Source organism: Mus caroli, chromosome 6, assembly GCF_900094665.2.
Source record: "Mus caroli chromosome 6, CAROLI_EIJ_v1.1, whole genome shotgun sequence".
NCBI lineage: Eukaryota > Metazoa > Chordata > Mammalia > Rodentia > Muridae > Mus > Mus caroli.
Window position 1 is genome coordinate 2,754,638 of NC_034575.1, and position 22,500 is coordinate 2,777,137.

The 22,500-nt window shown below is 41.0% G+C and overlaps 1 long non-coding RNA gene across 1 annotated transcript in view; it reads left to right on the forward strand.

Moving 5' to 3' along the window:
• The window catches only part of LOC115031297, a 46,553-nt gene that overhangs the window by 22,215 nt on the left and 1,838 nt on the right, over positions 1-22,500 (forward strand). The window contains exon 2 of the long non-coding RNA XR_003836907.1: positions 19,154-19,182. This is a non-coding gene — a long non-coding RNA (uncharacterized LOC115031297). The remainder of the gene's footprint in view (positions 1-19,153; positions 19,183-22,500) is intronic.

Genomic DNA, 22,500 nt, shown 5'->3' on the forward strand with positions numbered 1-22,500 from the left:
ATTCATTCTTTAAATGTTGCAGATAGGCTATTCAGCCCATGGTTGGAGTCCCTTCTTATCACAGTCTTCTCTGAATCTGCAGGAGAAACCTCTGGCATTCTCTGGGGAGGAAGGAATCCAAAAGTTTAAATAAAATGGTCGTGGCCTTCAGGAGAGATGCTGTGGTTGCCTCTTACCTTCTAACTGTGGAATGTGTGTCCTGGACTACTAAGATGTTGAGTGGGTTGGAAATCACTAAGAGAAGTTGAGGACTGGGAAGTCTAAATGAACATTTTGACCTCAGCAATATGTTTTAAGATTTATTTATGTAACATGATTCAAAAAATTATACTTATGCTACTAACTGTATGGAAATATTTGTATGACTTAACAATTCAGTTGATTTGGGTTTAATGGAATATACACCCCTCTATCTTGGGGAACCTGTTTTCTCAGCAGGAGTATAGCTGAAATATAGGACCAAAAGTACTTGCCAGACAATGCTCAAACTTACAACAGAGGATGCTAAATATAGTGTCTGTGTGTGTGTGTGTGTGTTGGTTAAAATTTTCTCTCAACAAATTCCAGTTGCCACAGGTAGATACATGCATATGCAGATACGCACTTACCTCGCATTAATTGACCTCATTTAGATCTTGGCTTGTCACCATTTCTTGCTGCCACTGTTGGGTTGGTCCCTTGAACCTGTGTGAGTCCCATTAGCCGCATCCCTATAGCTTCCACCCAGCAGGACCATCTATTATTTTATCAGCCGCATTCAACTTTACAAAAAGATCTGTTTTGATGTGGGCTGATACTCCGTGTACTGATTTCAGACCAAACCCCGCTGTTCTCTCTGCCTTTTCTTTCCTTATGCCTGAATGCAGAACCCCAGAAAGCAGGAGATGAATGGAAATGCAAGGAGTCACTCAGCTCCAGTAAATGCAACAATTGCTTCACAAATCTCATTGGTACAGAGGTTGGGAAGAAACAGTGACAGTGGGCGCCTGGTGCGGAAATGTGAATGCATTGTAGCAAATGCCTTTCCTATGACATGGGAGCTGGGTGGGGGCTGCTGGGTGTGGCAGCATGCTTGTGCAACTGCTCCAGTGTCTGCCCCTCTCAGGACCTAGTATGAGTGTGTTGAGAAGTTGGGCTGTCTCCTCCTGTTCTAATTCTTCATGCAGGTTTCAGAGGAGCGTACATAGCTCTCCATTCTCCATATTTTTCTGTTCCATGTTTACGTCCTGCAGAGAGCAGGACGTGCTTGGTACATCATGCTTTCCAATTGATTGGTGGTTTTAAAATGAAATAATAAATTAGCTAATTTTTTTTGAGCTAGATTATCATGCATTCCATGCTAGCTTCCAGCTCCACTATAGCTCAAAGATGATCTTGAACTCTAACCTCTCTGCCTCGCCTCCCAAGTGTTGGGATGTACAGCTGTGCACCACCATACCTGCTTTATTTGGTAGTAGTATGCCTAGTTTATTTGGTAGTAGTATACCTAGTCTATGTGGTATTTATGTGGCTTTATGCATGCTAGGCACGTGCTGTACCAACTAAGCTATGTTCTTAGCCCTAAAATAATTTGAACAATTAAATGAAAAACCTCTGTCCCTTGCTTCCTAGTTACCTGATGGTGACTCTTGGCCAGAAGTTGAAATTGAATATTACAGATCCTTGCATTGGAGCTCACAGGCTAGATCTCAACCACAGACATTTTTATTGTTTTAAGTCTTCTTTATTCTCTCTATCTCCCAGACAAGCCTAAGATGTAGGTTTCTGGGATGGAAGTGAAGAAAGTTTAGGTTTCTCTCTTTTTCCTACCTTCTTCAGTGTTCCAAGGACCCAGAAAGGAGAGAAGTAGGGCTTGTTCAGTCCCTTCTTCTAAGCACAAATGTGGCACACTGCCTGTAGGTTTGTTTTGAATGTAGTATCTGCACTTCTTCATCTTGGTCAATTTGAAACTTACTAACACTAAAATGAATTAAATACATTTTCTACTGTGAGATTTGCTGGGACTCGCCCTCAGCAGGTTTCACTTCAATCTTGTACATTTTAGGAAGGACAAACTTATTCTTAGTCTGATTTTCACCTCCCTCCCCTTCCATTTTGTAGCCTTTAATTCATTTGTCATCATTTAAAGCCATTGTAAAAAATCTCATTGATGTAAATGTCACATAAGGTAAAAATGTCAAGATCTTAAGCATGCATGCAATTGAATGTTTTTTACATATGTCTAAACACATATTACTATCATGCAGAACAAGAAACAGACATTTCCAGTTTCTAAATTCTGACATTCTTATCCTTAAAGTTACAGCTATTCTGGCCTTCGTCAGCTATTCCATTTTTTTTTTTTTTTTTTTTTGTCATGCAGCATTTATTCATTTACCTCTAGCTTCTTTTGTCCAATAGAATTCTGAGATTCATCAATTGGTAATTTTTTTTTTTTTGCAAATATACCAAGATTTATTTAGTATGTTATGTATCTATCAAATCAAAGGACAATGTTTGAGAAAAACTATCGCCACAATGGAATTCACTGAAAAATTCAAAATCAGATGAAGAAAGAAAAGGGGACTAGAAAGAAGATGCAGTTGTTAAAGTGCTTGTCATACAAGCTCGGAGACCTAAGTGGCTGGGGGGTGGGGGGAACTGGCCTTGGTAGTGTGTATGCAGATACTTGAAGTGAACCTTGCTGGCCAAAGTTTATGAGCTGCATCTTCAATGAGAAACCCTACCTCAAAAAAAAAAAAAAAAAAAAAAAAAAAAAAGAAAAGAAACTGTAAGACAAGAATACCTGCTGTGGGATAGTGTCTTATATGCATAGCAGGGATACCACATCCACAAAATCACAATGGTATGGCTTCCTAAACAAGTTCTGAATAATGGTACTACTAATCAATATGCCAATAAACATGCTGGAAATTTCACAGGTCTCTACTCCTTTGAGGAAGAGCTTCAGATAACCAAAGGTTGCTGTGAGGGGGAGACAGCCAGCATTCTCTGGGAAAGATCCCCCAGAGAAGGTATCCAGTCCTGAGTGATCATCCCTAAACACATGTACAAATGTGAACCTCTAAACAAACTCAGAAGGGTATGTGTATGTAACAATAATATTTATACAAGAGGTCATGGGATTGAGAGGGAGCTGCGAAAACGCAGGAGCTGGAGTGAGGGGCAGAAATGAGGTAGAGATTTCATGCATAAAGTTCTCAAATTTTAAAGAAAAATATGACTAAGTGAAGTGAAAATTATTTGAGGTAGACAACCAACAATGATTTATGGCTCTACTCACATATGGACATGTTCACATACTTGTATGCACACACATGCACATGTACCAAAGATGAATATGCACATCATATGCATGAACATCTGATGTATGCAGTGGCAGGCCTAATACAAAGAATCTGGAATGGAAGACCTGTACAGAAGTATTCTATAGTGATGTTGCTCAAACTTTACTGTTCACGTGAGTCACCCAAGGATATTTTGGTTTCAGTGTTTAAGCCTACTGTAGATGGCAGCAGCCCTTGGCAGGTGGCCAAGGGCTGTTTAAGGAAGCTGGCTAGGTACAAGTCCAAGAGAGCAAGGCAGAGAATGAAGCAGCCAATAGTGTTTCTCTATGGCTCCTGCCCTGACTTCCTTCAATGGTGAATTGTGATCTGAAAGGATAAGTCTTTTGTTCCAAGTTGATTTGGCCAGAGTGTTTTATGTTTGCAACAGGAGCAAAACTAAACATAACTTAACATGCTGAGGATGTTTGAAGGACAGTTGCATACATTTTAACTTTGATATCAGAATCCAGTGACTTGATCACCACTATTCCAGTGTGTTATTTACATTTCCCCCTTCATTTACTTTCATCAACACATTTAGACCTTCGTAAGTTAGCAAGTTGCTGTTTTGAGTCCATTTTTAGTCTCAATAATTCCTGTTTCCACTTTTACATGTAAAGTATACATTTTCTTATGAGGTTTAGCTTATATAGTCATGATGCATAGTCATGATGTAGTTCTCTGATTTTATTTCTCTAGGTTTTATTAAACTTCATCTCACCTTCATTCTTAAAGAATAGTATTGTTGGATATAGTACTTGGGTTGGCAGAATTTTTCTTTTTTCTTTGTTTTCTAGTACCTAGGATCTATCATCTCATTGTCTTATAGTCTGTACAATATCTTCTGAGGAATCTGTTGATAGTCTTATGGTTCTCTCTGTGTGTTTTCCTCTATCTCTTTGCCAGTCTCTCTGTGTCTGTCTGTCTGTCTGTCTTACGTGTCTCTTCCTCCCTCCCCAACTCTGCACTTTTAGAGTCCCAAGATATGTGTATCATTCTAGTGAATGGTGTCCAACAAGCCTTTCAGTCTTTGTCTTTTAAAACCATCTTGGTCTTAATATTTACCAATAGCCTGGTTTTTAATTCCTTTTTCCTGTTTGATTTTGTCTGTTTTTGAACACCTCTACTAGTTCTTTTTTTTTTTTTTTTCATTTTATTTATTGCATTCTTTGGCTAAATGCTTTTGGTTCAACACTTTTAAAGTTTTCTATTTCATTGCTTAAATGTTCACTTTGTCTCTGCATTATTATCCTGACCTCAGTGCACTTCTATGAGCTTTGAATTCTTCATCAGGTAAGTTATTAACTTCTGGTTCATGAGGGTTATTTTCTAGGGATGTATCTTGTACTTTTATGGAACATACTTGACTGATTCTTCATTTTGTTTGGTCTCTGTATTGTGTTTCTGTATCAAATAACCATTACTCAGAGTCCACATGGACTGTTTGGTACTAGAAAGATGTCACCGATCAGTTGTGAGGAATCTATTAAACATTTGCACAAGTTCCACACACTTTATTTGCCATTAGTGACTCCTAGGCCTCTAGAGTATGCTCTGTCACATTTCTGCTCTTATGAGTAAGACTGGCACTATTCCTTAGGCAACCTCCAAATAAGTTGGATCATTGAATATGTGGAATATGCTTGTTTTTTTTTTTTGTTTGTTTGTTTTGTTTTTTGAGACAGGGTCTCCTGGCTGTCCTGGAACTCACTTTGTAAACCAGGCTGGCCTTGAACTCAGAAATCCGCCTGCCTCTGTCTCCCAAGTACTGGGATTAAAGGTGTGTGCCACCACCGCCCAGCCTCGAAGGTGAGATATGCTTCAAGCAAGGCCACATCTCCCAAACTGAGGATTTAGCATTACAAATGCTAGAGGCTATAGGCTACCACCACATTCCACTTCCTGGCCCCCATCGTCTTTTGTCCATATCACAATATATTTAGATCAGCTTCAGAAACCCTCACAGACTTTCAGTCTCATTACTCTTTAAAAATCTAAAGCTCAACGTCTACTCTGAGACTCATGGCAACTTCTTAATTGTAAGTCCATGTAAAATTAAATTACACACATATAGTGGCACTGTTGAATATAGTACCAATCCAAAAAGGAGGAATGGGCACAAAGAAGAGAAAACAATGGACCAAAAACCTGGTAGATCAAATACCAATTTTTCCAGCTTTATGTCCAATACCAAAGTGGAATTGGAATTTCCTTTGAACCTGACAATAGGATGGCTCATTAAGCCCTAGAGACAGTGTTCAAATGCTTTTATTTCAAAGTCTTCCACATTCCTCCAAAGAACAAGATGGTCAGGCCTGACATGACGATAGTCACTCCTTGTTCCAAGGTGAATATAGGAGGAAGAGTTTTTCATGGACTTAAAAGACAGGAGTCCATCACTATCATGGAAGGGAAGCATGACAGCAGGCAGGTAAGGCAGAAGGAACATCTGAGAGCTCACACCTTGAACTGCAAACATCAACAAAGCAAGTAAACTGAAAATAGTGCCAAGTCTTTAAGCTCTCGAAATCCACCTCCAGTGACACATTTGCTCTAACCAGAACACACTTCCTAAGCCTCCTCAACAGCATCACCAACTGGAGACCAACTAAATGTCAGTATTGTGGAGGACATTTCATTCTCACCACCATACCTCCCCATGAAGAACATGGAAGCTGGGAGGATTTTTTTAAAACAAACAAACAAACAAACAAACAAACAACTAGTCCCATGGTACTGTGATCTGGTAGGGACTCAGTTATGACAGTACTTCAGATTTCCTATTGGCTTTGATGTGGTTTGGTTTCTCACAAAAGGATCGATCCATGAATCACTGTTGACATTTTGCATAAGAGGGAGGGCGATGAGCATCCATGGTTTTATATCTTGCTCATAAGCCCATTTATGTTGGACAGTTGACTAATAAAAAGGTAAATATAGCCTTAATTGGCTCAGGAGATTGGCTAAATTTCAGGTAAAAAGGGAATTGTCTATCCTTTTGAACTTTGGAGAATACAGGTTTCTTGTTTTGTTTTTCTTTTTTTTCTGTACAATATATCTGGGACGCATGAGATAAAACTAATATTGAGGAACACAGAGCAGAGAGAAAGAAAAAGCTGGCTCATGATGCACCATTGTTCAGATTGTCTTTTTTTTTTTTTTTTTTTTTTTTTTTTTTTGGTTTTTCGAGACAGGGTTTCTCTGCATAGCCCTGGCTGTCCTGGAACTCACTTTGTAGACCAGGCTGGCCTCGAACTCAGAAATCCGCCTGCCTCTGCCTCCCGAGTGCTGGGATTAAAGGCGTGCGCCACCACGCCCGGCTCCAGATTGTCTTAAGCTGTGTCCACCTTTGGTGTTCGAGTTGTATGAGGTCATTAACCGGGGTGGGGCGGGGGGTGGGTGGGAGGTGCGGTGGGTGGGTATCAGAGAGCTTTGTGTAGTGAGGAATATATATGCTGATACATGGAGTCAGCATCTGGGGATACAGATTTATTTAGCTAGAGATAATGGTTGAAAATAATTTTGTAGGGAAGCCATGAGACATGAAGCTAAAAACACCTGATGTTAGTACCTCTACTTAATAATGGCTATATCTTATGCAAGTCACATGAGCTCTTTTTGCATCTGCTAATATGTAAACAGTTAAGTATTATTATTTATCAGAAAGGGCATCAGTTACAGGGAGATGATATACATCTCTCCCTAGCCATAAACATGGTAATGACTAGAATTAGTCATTATGGGAAAGACTATTTTAGAGCCACTCCTCTTATCTTTAAGTTTCATAGTGAAACTTTGCAGAGGAGCTGATTAGAATTGCTTTCTACATTCCTCAGATTCAAATCTTTCTCTCAGCCCACTATAATCACCACTTAGATCTTGTCTCAATGTCATCCACTACTTCCCCATTGCCAAATGCTGGCTCCTCTGGATCCTCATCAATTTCTCCAAATGGTACCAGACTTACCAGTAATCCTTTTGTTCCTTTGTAACACTTTTTTTTTTCTTAGCTTTTGGAAAATCTTTCCTAGAACTCCCACTGCCTTTGTTTATTGCCCCATTTGATGGATTTTCCTTTCTAAGGTTGTGAATGTGGGGATATCCCAAAACAGAGTGGTACCCATCTTTTTTTCCTTCTTTCACCTCCCCATGGGACAATTCAGATTCAAAGCTTTACTTGCCCTTACTCTGATTTCGCTGCTGTGGCTGAGTCTTCAGCCCTTCTCTAGTGCTCTGAAGCAAGCTTCTTGATTTACCACTCCATCTAGTTGCCTGTTAGCATCTTAATGTAAGCATTACAGAGAGCCATCCTTCTTTTATACATAATAGCTACTGTATTCATGTCTGTGGTACAAGTCTGGTCATTCTGTTCCTCACCAGCCACTCCTTAATTCATTTTCCACACAGCAGCTAGAGTGGTGTCCTTCTTACATCAGGATTCAGAAGTCACCTCTTCAGTGCCTGGCATATTCCAGTGGCTTCCTACGATAAAGTCCAAATTTGCATCAGGGACAAGACTGTCCTAGTCTTGTATCTAGTGTTCCTTAAGCTTCAACTGTCCCTACCTTACAGTGCCTGTGGTGTCCTTCTCTGGGCCTGGCCCAATTCTATTCTATTTGCTCACCATCTGGAAACATATTTCTGGTAGCTGGATTTCTCTCATTTAATTTATTTAGTCTCTAACTAGAATGCTATGCTTCTGAGAGACTGTCCCTAAAGGTTCCAACGGCGCAGTCACATGATTTGCTTCCGATTTCTCAGTGCTTATTACTCAATGGAGCATCTCCTCATTCACCTAGGTCCTTCTCAGATTCGAGCTGTGGTAGAACAGAAGCACCAACTGGACGATTAATCATACTACTCCCTTCATGGCGAACAGGGCTTGGTCCCTGGGGCTTCTCAAAGGCTCTTTTCCTTCTAAAGAAGAGAAAATGAATGTGTACTAGTAGTATTAGTTATAATTAACTAATATATCATCTAACTTTTTGTTGTGGCCTTTCCTTTACATTGCCTGGTGTTGTTCCTATGATAACTTAAGACAAATATTATTTTTACATTCATGTACAGATGAACTAAATATTCTTTGTCCTTTCACCCTCCATGCCGAAGGGGAAAGAACTGCATTTTTGAAGTCTCTATAGGAGAAGAGAGTTGAGGAACGTTAGTGAAATTGCTTAATAGGCTGAACTAACCATCTGTGAATTTTTGCTTTTTGTTCTCAATCAAATGTTAGAAATTGAACTACACGTGTTTCCATCCCACACACTACAAACCATTCAGACAAAATGTTCTCTATTATCCTGGGTCCAGATGTAAGAGGTCCATGGTAGTCAATGCTCTGTAATTAAATGAGATTTCAGGCCGAGCTTCTAATCCCCTGAGACACAGACTGCGCAGCTGTACTAATAACTCGGCTGATTATATGGAAGGCCAGCCGAGTCCTTATTCCTTTATGTACATGCACACATACACATGCGCACATGCGTTCTCGTTTATGTTTTTAAAGCCAACAACAATTGAAACACACGGTTCTCATTCTATCTTTAAATATGGGAAATAATATTAGATTAAGTTAATGTAATCACTAACATCATGTTCTGTAAATTGAAAACTAATGCGGCTTTGTCCCCCAGACTGCGGAGAAACCAGTATTTGCAGAACACCCAGATCTATCCTTTCCAATGATAAAAATATATGTAGCCCACTTAGAGCAAGGTGTATGAGTTATGATTTTATTGTGTTTGATTTATAGGCTTCCTCAGTCCTTATTAAATTTAAGATTTTACGATTGAGGAAAGGCCTTAAAGAAAACATATTCTGTGGTTAAAGATGCATCCCACATGTGCTGGCTTGGCAATTTAAAAGGCAGGAACACTCCTCCGTGTGGCTCCATGGCACGGCCAAGCACTCTAATCACAGGGCTGAGGTTAGTGGGGCTGGAGTAGAAGGTACCAGCATTGGGAATACATGTTGAGAGCAGTGCTTTTTTTTTTTTTTTTTTTTTTTTAAGACTGATGTTAATATAAAAATCTACTCCAGGACAAAAGTTCAATACAGAGAGGCTTTGAAGCGTTGCATCATCATTTGTCTTTCGAAGCATTACGTAAACACTTCTGTCTTTTACCTTTATTTTTCCCCAGGTACTAAGGATTTAACCCAGGACCTTCCACACATTGAATTCCCCTAGCTTGTGTCGTGGCAATGTCTTCCCTGAGAACATATTCAGAGTAGCAATGCCTAAACCTACCAAGAGCTGGACAGAACCCTAGAGACGTGCAGCTAGAGAAGGATGGTACAGAGGCAGACACTCTCAGCCTAGAACTCCAGGTCATATTCCTGTGAACAACTTAGTCTTCAGCACTCTGGTCACCCACAAGCATCTCTGTTCTAGCTCTGACACCACTAAAGGATGGAAAGACTCTTTCAGCTTGTTCAAGCCCTCCTTTCCCCCAGGAATCTTCACCCCAGTCTACGCCTTGTCTACTTGGGTGATGTTTTGGTGGGCCCTAAGGAATTGTCTTTGAACACTTCTGCATCTTTTTGTGTCTGTTCTATCAGTGATTATGTTCTGTCCTGCCTTCTATACTACACAGGGACAGGCAGCTTCGTTCTCTACTTTCTTTTTCTTCTCTCTCATCTTAAGCTGTCCTTGGTTCTTTCCCCTTCCCCACCTACTTTACCACAATTGTCAGACCTTGCTGAGTCTCTCCTCTCAGTATCTCTCGAAACTGTGGTTTTTTTATATTCCAACAGTCTTCTATGAGTGCACGTCAGATCCAGGCCTTGCTAGTTGAATTACTTTTCCCACTCAAGTCTCATCCCACTGCCTCCTAACTTATCTGGTCCTCACTTTGCAGCCAGAATCATGGTTTTGCAATGCCGACAACCACATTCCCTGCTCCACCCTTCAGTGCCTTCTCCTTTCTAAGCCCCTTAGCATGGCTCACTGTGTTCTCTGAGCATCTTCCCCCTTCTGTCCACACTTGCCCGATGATTTACACACAAGACATCATTCCTGCTACTTTCTTCATGAAAGAAAGCCCTCTTGGGGCTTTGTCTATGCTTCCTAGTACTCCGCCTGGACCTTCTCCATGTTCATTCCTTCTGATGCTGTGTTCATCTTAGATACCCCTTTAACCTGGATCTCTTCCCCTCTCTACCTCATCTTGCCCTTCTCTCCCTTCAAGTTTTGTCCTTTTCTCATGCAGCTCTTAGCCATTGTTATAACTAATCCCCTCCCCACAGTCTTTCTTCCATTCAGAGTTAGAAACTCAAGAATAAAGACTATTCTTATCTCCTCTTTTATGTCCTTATTACCTAGTTCCATGTGTGACATAGCAAACATCATTTAACAGTTACTGGATAAACCTTTATTCTTACATCTAGCATACATTTTGACTCAGTGCCTTGCACACAGTAGATGTCCAGTATCATTTTGATGAGTCTGACTCAACTGACACATTGTTCAAATTGTTGACTTGAAAGCCAAGGTCTTTCATTTGAGAATAACAGAGTTGACTCGTTTAAGAATGACCAGGAGGTTTATTTGCTGAAAATAGATTTGACTCGCTGGTCTGTGACATTTGACCATGAAAATGACAGAATAAACAGATCACATTATGACTGCTATTATCATTTTTGCAGGCATTGATATAGAACCTCTATGGGGCAACTTCATCTATTTAATGCCCCCAAATTGTCTGCTAACAAGTTTCTCAAGAGTGAAAGTGATCGTATGATAGCTATATTAATATCAACTGTTAACATTCTTACATTCTTTACATTGCCAGTCATTTACTACTCACGGTGGGGCTATGAAGAAGCTACCGTGTTTTCAGTTCTCCTATGTAGTAGCTAAGGCAAAAGAAGGTTAAATGTTTAACACATTTAACAACACATTTCACACAACTGGAGAGTTTGGCAGAGCTAGTATCCGAACCTCCATGGACTTTCTTCAGATTCATGTTGTTTCCCAGTGACTGCTGTGGAGATTGTGAGTTTCTGAGCTACACAAGAGCCTGGGAAGTCTTGCAAGGGCAGCATATGTAGTACTGCAGAAACAAGGTCAGCCTCCTGTCGTACCTGCTGGACTTGATTTTAATAAAGTGCTGTGAGCAAGGCATGAGAGAAATGGGAGCAATTTGGAAATAAATTACTTCCATTATGCCGCAGGATCTCCTATGTACTGTGGCATTTAGGAATTATTCACAGATGTATGTTTACAGTTAAAAAATCAACTATACTGTGCTCAATTATATGAGGGGAAAACTCTAGTAAACAGTTTATAATTGGATTGAAATTAAGATAAATTTAGGATAATGAAGGAAAATGTCTTAACAGCAAGATTTATAGACTGTGTGCAAAACTCCCATTGGAAGTGAAAGAAACCCAGTATTTTGAGATGCAAAATTTACATGCGCATGAGGAAAATAGATTATGTGTTCAATCAATTTCCATGTAGTCATGAAATTCTTTTGAAATCATTTAGGGTATAGACGTGGGTTACTCAGGAGGCAGATATGAATGTTTGCTCTTATAATGTCCTAAGCTAGTTGCTAAAAGAGATTTTAAATTCTATGAAATTTAGTTAAACGTTTCAGTAACTTATAGTCTACTTAACTGTAGGTCTGATCTGTTAAGAGAATATTAGGAGTGGACATAATATCTCCATAAACTGAGAGAATTGGTTGCAACATGTTCTTCTGGAAAGATAGTAGTACACTTAGTAAAGGAAGAGACGGGCTCCTAGAAGCACATAGAGTTTTCAAAGGAGAGAGACATGGTTTGTTTTTCTCCTCCTCTAATCCTAGGTTTTAAATGTAATCACACACTTATGGGACATAGTATATAAAACCTTAAATTAGATTGTTTTAAATATTAGCAAGATGAAGTAGATATTCTGCTGGGTATTGCTTAGGTAGCTATGAAATGTGATCAGGACTAACACAATGTGGGTTGTGAGGAGCGGGTGTGGCAGCAGTCCCAAGATGGCGCCCGGGACTGCAGCTAAGTCTTATGACTTGCACCCGACTTCCTCATACACCTGAAAATAAGCCACGACCATCGTGAGAGCTGCACAGGTGCACCATGATGCTGGCGGTGTAAACAAGTCCATATTTGGTGGAGATGCGCCCCTGCAGTCCTGATTGGCTGAAGCTGTGTGCCTGGTGAGGTGACGTGGCCTGCTGTGAGTGGATGGGGGCTGAGAGTATATAAGTAGGGCTCCCTGGGCGCCCTGGGTCCCCGTAGAAGCATCGAGGCTTCCTGCAATAAAGGCTGTTGAGAAGAATCCGACTGTGTTGTGTTGTTCTTGCTGGTCGAGAGCAGATGCAACAGTGGGTATGCTTTAAGGTAGCTTTCTGGCCTCTGTAGGAATCTATGACAGTGGTTTTGTTATCTTATGTCAAGGTGGGACTCGGTATTATAATTCCCTTATTTGTTACTTGCTTTTTCTCCATGTATGCATGTGCTCTTGGTAACATCTGAAGACTCACTTGAGATGTGGGTTCTTTGAGTGTGAAGGAGTCTTTTGCTTAGCTCTTGGTGGACTTGAGGGAACAGATACCAAGGTCATATCACCAAAGTTTGATTTCTCAAGCCCAGGAAGAAGGAAATGCAGACAAGGAATAAGCCGAGTTAAGGTAGCCTTGTGAAAGGACAGTGAGAGAGAAATGCTGAGAGCAGGAGGGGACTACAGGAAAGGAGGACCTCCATGCTGCACTGTCCAGTAGGCTTTCATGGACCTTAAGTGGGAATTGGATGGAGAATGAGGTAGTCTTTACTGCAACTAGTCATTTTGGGGAGCATGGTAGGTGGAGCCAATAAAGACCCACCTGAGTAAAGATGTGCTTCACTCAGGATCCTGTATCCCAACCAAAGAGTTTACTCATTCATTCAGGGGAGATGTTATGTGTGCCACTGGACTAGATTATGATTCATTACAGGCCCTGCCCTTACTGCCTATAGGAGGCTGCACTCCCATCTTTGTATAAAAGGGTTTATGCATTGTGACAGAGTTTTATTGAAGAGTTCTCAGCTTAGGGGCACATAGATTGACAGGTAAAATCAATTCTACCAAGTCTTACTGGGAATTACTGGTTAATTCTTTTCAATTGCTGCAAGTATGTGTTGTATTTTTTTTATAGGTTAATATATCTAGGGAAATAAAATTTTTTAAAAGGTAAAACTTTCAGGAAAAAGAAGTTTAAGGAAGTAGACACTAGATTCAGTATGATGTGGCTAGATTTTTTTCTTTTAAGCTAATGAATCTTTGAACAACAAATAAGAGATTTAGAAAAGACTGTTAGAAAATAGGTGTATAAGTACTTTTTGCATGTGAACTGTGGAAAATGGACAAAATAATAGTAAGCTACCAAACAAAAGGCAGAGGTAAGAGTAACAGTGTGTACTTAGTTTTGTTTGATGACAAAATGATGGATGTAAACTGTAACAATGACTGAAAATGATATATACAAGTTAAAAGAAAGAATTTTAAATGCATAATTGAGCTAGGAACTTAGAGGGAAGCAGGCATCTCGAGAGGCGAAGAATCATTAGAGTAGGCGGTTGTTCTATGTGCCTACAGATCACTTTCCAGCACCTCTAAGGAGAGACAAGCTACAAAGTCAAAGGCATACCTATAGAAAAAGGTAGGAGTGGATGTGATGTGTAGGGCCTAAAGTTGTATCAACAGGGAACCCTTAGAAGAAAAAAGTGGAGAAACTTGCTATCTATGAACCCCGTTCTCTATTATAGTTGAGGGGAAAGAGGTATCTTCTAAATGTTTGCATCTAGACACCTGCCCTCAGGTGGACTGGGAAATGTTACCTAGACTATTTAAGGAGAATTTACTTCAAAATGTAGGTGTGTCAGTGGCCAATATGAACCGCTTTAACCAACCCCTTTGAGTTGTTCCCTGACCTCTACCTGTGCAATGTGCCACAGGCAACTCTACCACCCCATCAAGATGAATAAAAGCAAAAAAAAAAAAAAAAGATCCAGTTGTCATGAATATCCCATAAGTAAGCCCCTAATTATAATAAAACATGCTAAATACTTCAGTAAATCTTAATCTCAAATGTAGGACAGAGTAATCAATACATGTTTATGTGAATTTCCTGAGGAGATACAATTGTCCCACTCACCCCAGGTGGGGCACTAATAACACATCAAAGTAATGATTTGATATGGGTCTATCTTGGTAAAGCAATGAATTTATTGGACTTAAATGTAGATTTAAGGGTGACTTAAAGTCAGCTATGCCATGGAGAGCCCACACCAGCAAGGATTACAACTCACAAAACCTGCATCCCTGGAGTGTCCTGCACAGCTGGACTGTTAGAGCATCCCCTCTTTCCAGCAGTGGTATAGCTCAGGGAGGGTCCTTGTGAACCTTGTGAGCTAAAGCTCTCTGGGACTAAGTTTTGTTCACGTTCTGATTCTTAAGACTAGTGTGGCTTCTGCACATGTTGGAATACTTTTAGTCATAAAGAGTGGAGTTAGTCATTTACAGAACAACTGGTACAATGGAGAGTAGCCATGTTAAGCTAATTAAGTCAGTCTCAGACAGTATCATATGCTGCATTTGCTAATATCAAGGACTTAGAACAAGCCCAGCAAAGTGGTGAACACCTTTTATTCCAGCACTCAGAAGGCAGAAGCAGGCAGATCTTATGAGTTTGAGGAGATACTGGTCTACATGGCAGGTTTCAGATCAGCCAAGGTTATGTATTGTAAGAGTCTGTCTCAAACAAACAATAACCCAAACTATAACAAAATCTTTAGGACAAGTCCGTGTGTGGATGCATGCTCGTATTCCTTGTATTGGGGAGGCCGAGGCGAGGGAATTTTGATTTTAAAGCCAGTGAGATTGTCACAGCAAAACCAAAAATCCATGAAACAGCCTTAGGATGGATGTACTCAGCGGGTAGACAGTCTTGGTGTTTTATGCTGATTTGGAACAGAAAAGATGTCATAGTTCAGAACAGGTTTGCAGACACCTATTCCCTCTCTGTGTGTTCTCTCCAAACACTTTCAGCAGCATGGGCCTCTCTGCCGAGCTCTGCTGCTCCTGAAGGATTAGATCAAACAGTAATAAAAGGAAGGGAATCGGGCCAGACCACACTTCCATATGAAAATCTACCATCTTACACTAGTGGGCTTAGTAGGCTGGGTGGAGCCTTAGGGAGTTATAGAACCCAACTCAATTGTCACACACTGTTTCATCCAGAAGAGACACTGTCTAAGGAAGCCCAAGGCTTGGTAACATTGTGATTGTTCATGGTTTTAATTCTCTAGCACAAAGCTTGTTGTTGTAAATAAGTGTTTGGCAAAAGGCCAACACTGGATAATGTTAACTATTGTGGCTGTAGTACCTGGACAGTCTGTGAATTTATGCATATGGCATGAGTAAAATATGCCAGGTTATCCCAAATGCTTGGTAGGTATGAGGTAGTATGGCTCTCCCATACAAAGATGCCATTTCTCTAGTTGATATTGGTTTTGTCTGGGTCTCTCATATGAGAATCCAGTTAAGGTGCACTGATTCCTAATTATAGTCAGGATCCCTGATTTCTTTCAGTTGACCCAGTCCCTTGCAGCCCAGTTGAAAAAGATACAGCCCCAGGCTCCGTCTCATCTTCAGTAGTGAGCCTGTTGCCTACATCAGCACAAAGGAAAGAGGATGAGGCCAGCAGAGAATTCCGGCTTTCTGTATCTAGGGCTCCTCTGTTTGGTAAGCCTCATCACATGGTCCTCACAGCATCCTTCCCTTGCTGCATCTCCATTTGAGTCCCCATGGCCAGAGATTCTCTGTCTCAAACCCCAACCCAAACCTGAGCTGCTGAAGTCCCTGTTATTATGTAGTCCAGGGATCCCACAGATAGCAGGAGCCTGGTGGTTTGAGGGATGGCTGGCAGCTTGGCTCCTGCTGGTCCTGGCAGCTGTTATGGCTAGAGATTGCAGTGTGATGCAAAGGGAGCCATTTGACAGTGTTTGCACCTTATCATTTCCAAGGAATCTCTGCTCTTGAGACAATCAGTGCTCTCAGCTGTCTGTCAAGTCCATGCACTCTTCACTGTAAACATACCCAAGCACTGAGCTGAGGAAACTCACCACAAACGATATGATTTGTGGAGTTCAATTTCCCCATCTCTGTGCCTTTCTGTTACTCTTTCTTACCCTGTCAGGTTGGGGACATCACTGGCCCCAAGGAACCAGTTCTTTAAAGCACTTTATAATTTTGCTTTGGAGCTACTGGGCAGTCTCTGTTTGATGAATTCAATGCTTGATGGTGAATAAGTCTCTTCCTGTGGGCTATCACTTTCCTGTCCTGGTCTAAGGTCAAAGATGGCATCTTTTGAGAACATCGTGCCTTATACCTGTATTTTGTCTGGTAAGGAAACTGGATGGACACTCAATAAACCAACAGACCTGAGGGGGTTAAGAAGGGTAGTTTTCTTCATTACAAATTGTTACATAAAATACACTGTGTGTCTGGGAAACTAGTTTGGTGGAAGAGTGCTTGTATAGCATAAAGTTGGTCCATGGCTTTACTTCTATACTGCAAAATAGTATTGGATATATAATAATAATATTATTAATAATATTTGTATATAATAAGATATATAGTGAAAGTATATAAATATGATAAAACAAATTAATCTTATTTTCCTGCTCTGATAATGATACCCTTATAATAACAGGAGCAAAAAATTTCATGCAAAGCTATGGTTTCTTTGTGACTTCAATTTTAATAAAAGACTCAGTTTCAGAGAGAAAAACAGAACCTAATAGAGGAAATTCTGTGCTGGCATCCCTGTGCTCGTGTACAAATAGGCAGAGTGGGGGTATTGGGAAGAGAGAGAATTAGAGAAAAGAGGGAGAATTAGTATTGAAGGACAGATATAATATAATATAATTAATATAATATGCATATGCAAATCTACAGGCTAAGCATGAAATAGTAAAATTGTGAAATGCTCCCAGGCATCCTAAATGCCTTTTTTGAGTGATGTGCTAGCTGGGGAACATGGGAACCAAGAATGAGCAGGGAAACCCAGAAGAAAGGAGTCTTAGTGTACTTGAGAAACAAGGCATCGCTATGCTGGAATCTATTGCATTCCTGTTATTTTAAAGGAAGACTTTTGAACTGTTTGTCTCTTCTCTTAACCCAACCCTGCATGCCTTCCAAAGCAATGCCAAAACCCACTGTCCTCCTGGACTTTGGAATCAGTTAAGCAGTTGTTTTCAAGATGCTGTCTTCTTCACACTGCAGGAGAGGTAGAGGCCTTTCCCTTCTGCCTCAAAGCATGAGAGTCACAGTCTTGACCACACTTTCTCTGAAGGCCAGATCTTGACAGAGAGGTGTATATTGGTGTGCTGCAGTAAATGTCCCTGTGTGATAATAAGATGTGGGGTCCTCTGAACTCTCTTCTGCCTGGCTTTCCAGAAGCATTCTACCCATTGATCCTCATTACAAATTCCAGAAGAATCTGCAGGCCATTAGAGTGGAATATGTCATTCTAGATTTTCTTTCTTTCTTTTTTTATTAGATATTTACTTTATTTATATTTGAAATGTTGTCCCCTTTCCTGGTTTCCCCTCTGAAAACCCCCTATCTCCTCCCCCTCCCCCTGCTCATCAACCCACCCACACCTCCTTCCTGGTCCTGGCATTACCCTACACTGGGTCACAGAGCCTTCACAGAATCAAGGGCTTCTCCTCTCAGAGGATGACAAGGCCACCCTCTGCTACATATGTAGCTGGAGCCATGAGTCCCACCATGTGTACTCTTTGATTGGTGATTTAGTCCCTGGGAGCTCTGGGGGTACTGGTTAGTTTATATTGTTGTTCCTCCTATTGGGTTGTTAACTCCTTTGGCTCCTTGGATCCTTTCTCCAACTCCTCCATTGGGGACCCTGTGCTCAGTCCAATGGTAGGCTGAGAGCATCTGCCTCTGTATTTGTCAGGCACTGGTAGAGTCTCTCAGGAGTCAACTACATCAGGTTTTTCTCAGAAAGCACTTGTTGGCATCCACAAAAGTGTCTGCATTTGGTGATTGTATATGGAATGGATCCCCAGGTGGAGCAGTCTCTGGATGGTCATTCCTTTAGTCTATGCTCCATACTTTGTCTCTGTAACTCCTTCCATGGGTATTTTGTTCCCCATTCTAAGAAGGATTGAAGTATCTACACTTTGGTCTTCCTTCTTTTTGAGTTTCATGTGGTTTGTGAATTGTATCTTGGGTATCCCAAGCTCTGGGCTAATATCCACTTATCAGTGAGTACATACCATGTGTGCTCTTTTGTGACTATGTTACCTCACTCAGGATATTTTCTAGTTCCATCCATTTGCCTATGAATTTCATAAATTCATTATTTTTAATAGCTGAGTAGTATTCCATTGTGTAAATATACCACATTTTCTGTATCCATTCCTCTGTTGAGGGGCATCTGGGTTCTTTCCAGCTTCTGGCTATTATAAATAAGGCTGCTATGAACATAGTGGAGCATGTGTCCTTATTACATGTTGGAGCATCTTCTGGGTATATGCCCAGGAGTGTTATTGCTGGGTCCTCAGGTAGTACTATGTCCAGTTTTCTGAGGAATTCCCAGAGTGGTTTCCAGAGTGATTTTACCAGCTTGCAATCCCACCAGCAATAAAGGAGTCTTCCTCTTTCTCCACATCCTTGCCAGCATCTGATGTCACCTGAGTTTTTTTATCTTAGCCATTCTGACTGGTGTGAGGTGGAATCTCAGGGTTGTTTTGATTTGCGTTTCCCAGATGACTAAGGATGTTGAACTTTTTTTTTTTTTTTTTTTTTTTAGGTGCTTCTCAGGCCTTCGGTATTACTCAGGTGAGAATTCTTTGTTTGCTCTGTACCCCATTTTTAATAGAGTTATTTGGTTCTCTGGAGCCTAACTTCTTGAGTTTTTTGTATATATTGGATATTAGCCCTCTATCAGATGTAGAATTGGTAAAGATCCTTTCCCAATCTGATGGTGGCCTTTTTGTCTTATTGACGGTGTCCTTTACCTTACAGAAGCTTTGCAATTTCATGAGGTCCCATTTGTCAGTTCTTGATCTTATAGCACAAGACATTGCTGTTCTGTTCAGGAATTTTTCCCCTGTGCCCAAATGTTCGAGGCTCTTCCTCACTTTCGTCTCTTTAAATTTCAGTGTCTCTGGTTTTCTAGATTTTCTATACCCTGTGTGTTGATTTGAATGAGAATGGCCACCATAGCCTTATATGTTTGAATACTCGGTCTCCAGTTAGCAGAGTGTTTGGGGAGGACTAAGAGGTGTGGTTTTGTTAAGAGAGGTGTATCACTCAGGTCAAGCTTTGATGTTTCAAAAGCCCATCCTGTTCCCAGTAAGCACTCTGCCTCAACTTGTGGATAAGGATGTGAGGTCTCAGCTACGCTCCAGCAGCACACTTGGCTGCCTTGTGCTATGCTCTCTGCCATGATGGTCATAGAGTCTAAGCCTCAGGAACTATAGGCCCCCAATAAACTCTTTCTTCTGTAAGGTGCCTTGCTCACCTGTCTCTTCACAGCAATAGAAAACTAACTAAGACATTTTATTTTCACCTACGTGAATATGCCTTATACATAATAAATCTATCTGGTTTTGTTTATAATATTACATGTGAAAAGAGACCCCAAACGACTTTCTACCCAGTGCAGGGATGCCTGTGAGATAAGAATCCAGCCTTAGAAAAAGGCTTTCTTTAAATACTCTAGGGCGTATGTGGCCCAGCCAGGTGACTCAGTCATGGAAGGTCCCATCACCTTTGGCATTTGATAATCACATTGTCGTTAGAAATAGTCAGGCAGAAACTAAGAATATTTGTAATCAAATCAATCTAAGAAATAAAAAGACAAGACTATATCCAAGGCACACAGTTAGAAGTCAAGATGAACCACTAAAATGAGTAAGACAGACTTATTGTCCTCATGGGGCCTGTTTACCAACACCCAGCTTGGTTTTTGTTCTGAATAAAGGACAGATGATTGAACATTTAACAAGAAAGGGCACTAGACCATTGGAATAGATTGCTCTCGTCAAGCAAATTATCTGCTAATTGTAGGTACATGTTTACAATGAAAGGTTTAGAGATATATGCCCCCAGACACTGTCTAATAGTATGGCACAGTGTGGTTAATTTTCCTCATGCTAGCCATGGAATTGACTGGGAATACTGTGGAATAAAATAAGTTCTGCAGACTTGCTATTTTCTTTGAAATTTGAATGTGAAGTAGTAATTGGAATTTAAATACTTATCACCCTATTACTTCATTCGATCAATAGCCCCATGGGGCATGCAGCATTTAGGTTTATTATTTTTACATGTATTTGCTTCTGGTCCTAGGGATTGAATCTAGTTCCTTGTGCCTATGTGGTAAGCTGTAGACCTCCTCCCCAGCCCTATTCCTTTTTTTAAAAAGGGGGCAGGTTGAAGCTTGGAGAGGTTTTGTATCTTGCTTTAGATAACATGGGCAGAACTGATAGCAATATGACTGTGTCCATGAGTGAAGTTGCTGTTATCTCAGACTGCTCTGACAGGTAAAAACTCTGTTCTTCGTCACTTTAGGAGGAGAGTGACTCAATTGCCAGGGAGCCTGTGATGATTATACACATCAGGGCAGGCAAGACTCTGCTAAAGTACATCAGCCCATCAAATCTTAGCATCAAAACACATTCATTTCTCATTCACCCTGTGTGTTCATCTTATAGCAGCTAGCGATGCCCTTGGGTCTCTGCTTTCTCAGCACAGCGAGAAGATGCTCTTGAACTCTATTATCCTGTTTTTTCCCCACAGTGCGGGGATTCTAGATGTGCACCATTGCACCACTGTATCTGACCGGCGGCTAGTGGTGCCTAGCATTGGGTATATTGATATTTACTGATCCTTCTGCTGATCTGGGGGCTTGTACTGATGATTCCAGAGTTCTCTTGGTTGGTGTGCTGGTTTTGGTATTCTGGGTCATTCCCCATTATGCCATTCTTCCCTTGCCTTTGCCCTCCATGTATTGCAAAGGCTGCACAGACATGAGGGGCCTGTTGAAGAAGCTGAAGGAAGGTACTGTCCCAGAACTTGCAGGTTGTCAAGATTGGAAGGGGCAGGCACTCATCTGTGGGTTATTCATTCATTCTCTCTCTCTCTCTCTCATTTATCAGACACTCCTTCATTGTGGCTATCCAAGTTTGCTGTCATCTAGTCTTGCCTTAAGACCGAGGAACATGGAGTCAGACTCCAGCACACACTAGCAGTTACTGAAACAGAAAGCTTTGGAGGAGGCCACCTGTATATCCAAACTGCCCTGGGAGGGATGCCGGCCTTTGTAGTTGTTCTCCTTCAGAGAAGGGAGTTAGACTGCCTCTGCACCATTGCCCTAATGAAGCTCTTCTGTGTTCCAGGAAGCAAGGCCCCCTAAGGGGACTTTGTGCATGGAATGTCCACCTCTGTTCTAACTTACCTATTGTTAGTTGACATACATGACTTGTAATTACTTATTGGATATGGTTTTATGACTGGATACAAATATATGTTGCTTATTGACCAAAGCAGAGTAATTACTATTTTCCATCTCCTCTCACAGTGATTTTTTAAAAATTTATTTTCAATTTTTTATTAGATATTTTCTTCATTTATATTTCAAATGCTATCCCAAAAGTCCCCTATACCCTCCCCCCGCCCTGCTCCCCAACCCACCCACTCCCACTTCTTGGCCCTGGCGTTCCCCTGTACTGAGGCATATAAAGTTTGCAGGACCAAGGGGCCTCTTTTCCCAATGATGGCCGACTAGGCCATCTTCTGTTACATATGCAACTGGAGAGATGAGCTCCGGGGGTACTGGTTAGTTAATATTGTTGTTCCACCTATAGGGTTGCAGACTCCTTTAGCTCCTTGGGTATTTTCTCTAGCTCCTCCATTGGGGTTCCTGTGTTCCATCCAATGGATGACTGTGAGCATCCACTTTGGTATTTGCCAGGCACTGGCATAGCCTCACACGAGACAGCTATATCAGGGTCCCTTCAGCAAAATATTGCTGGTGTATGCAATGATGTCTGTGTTTGGAGGCTGATCATGGGATGGATCCCTGGGTGGGGTAGTCTCTGGATGGTCTATCCTTTCATCTTAGCCCCAAACTTTGTCTCTGTAACTCCTTCC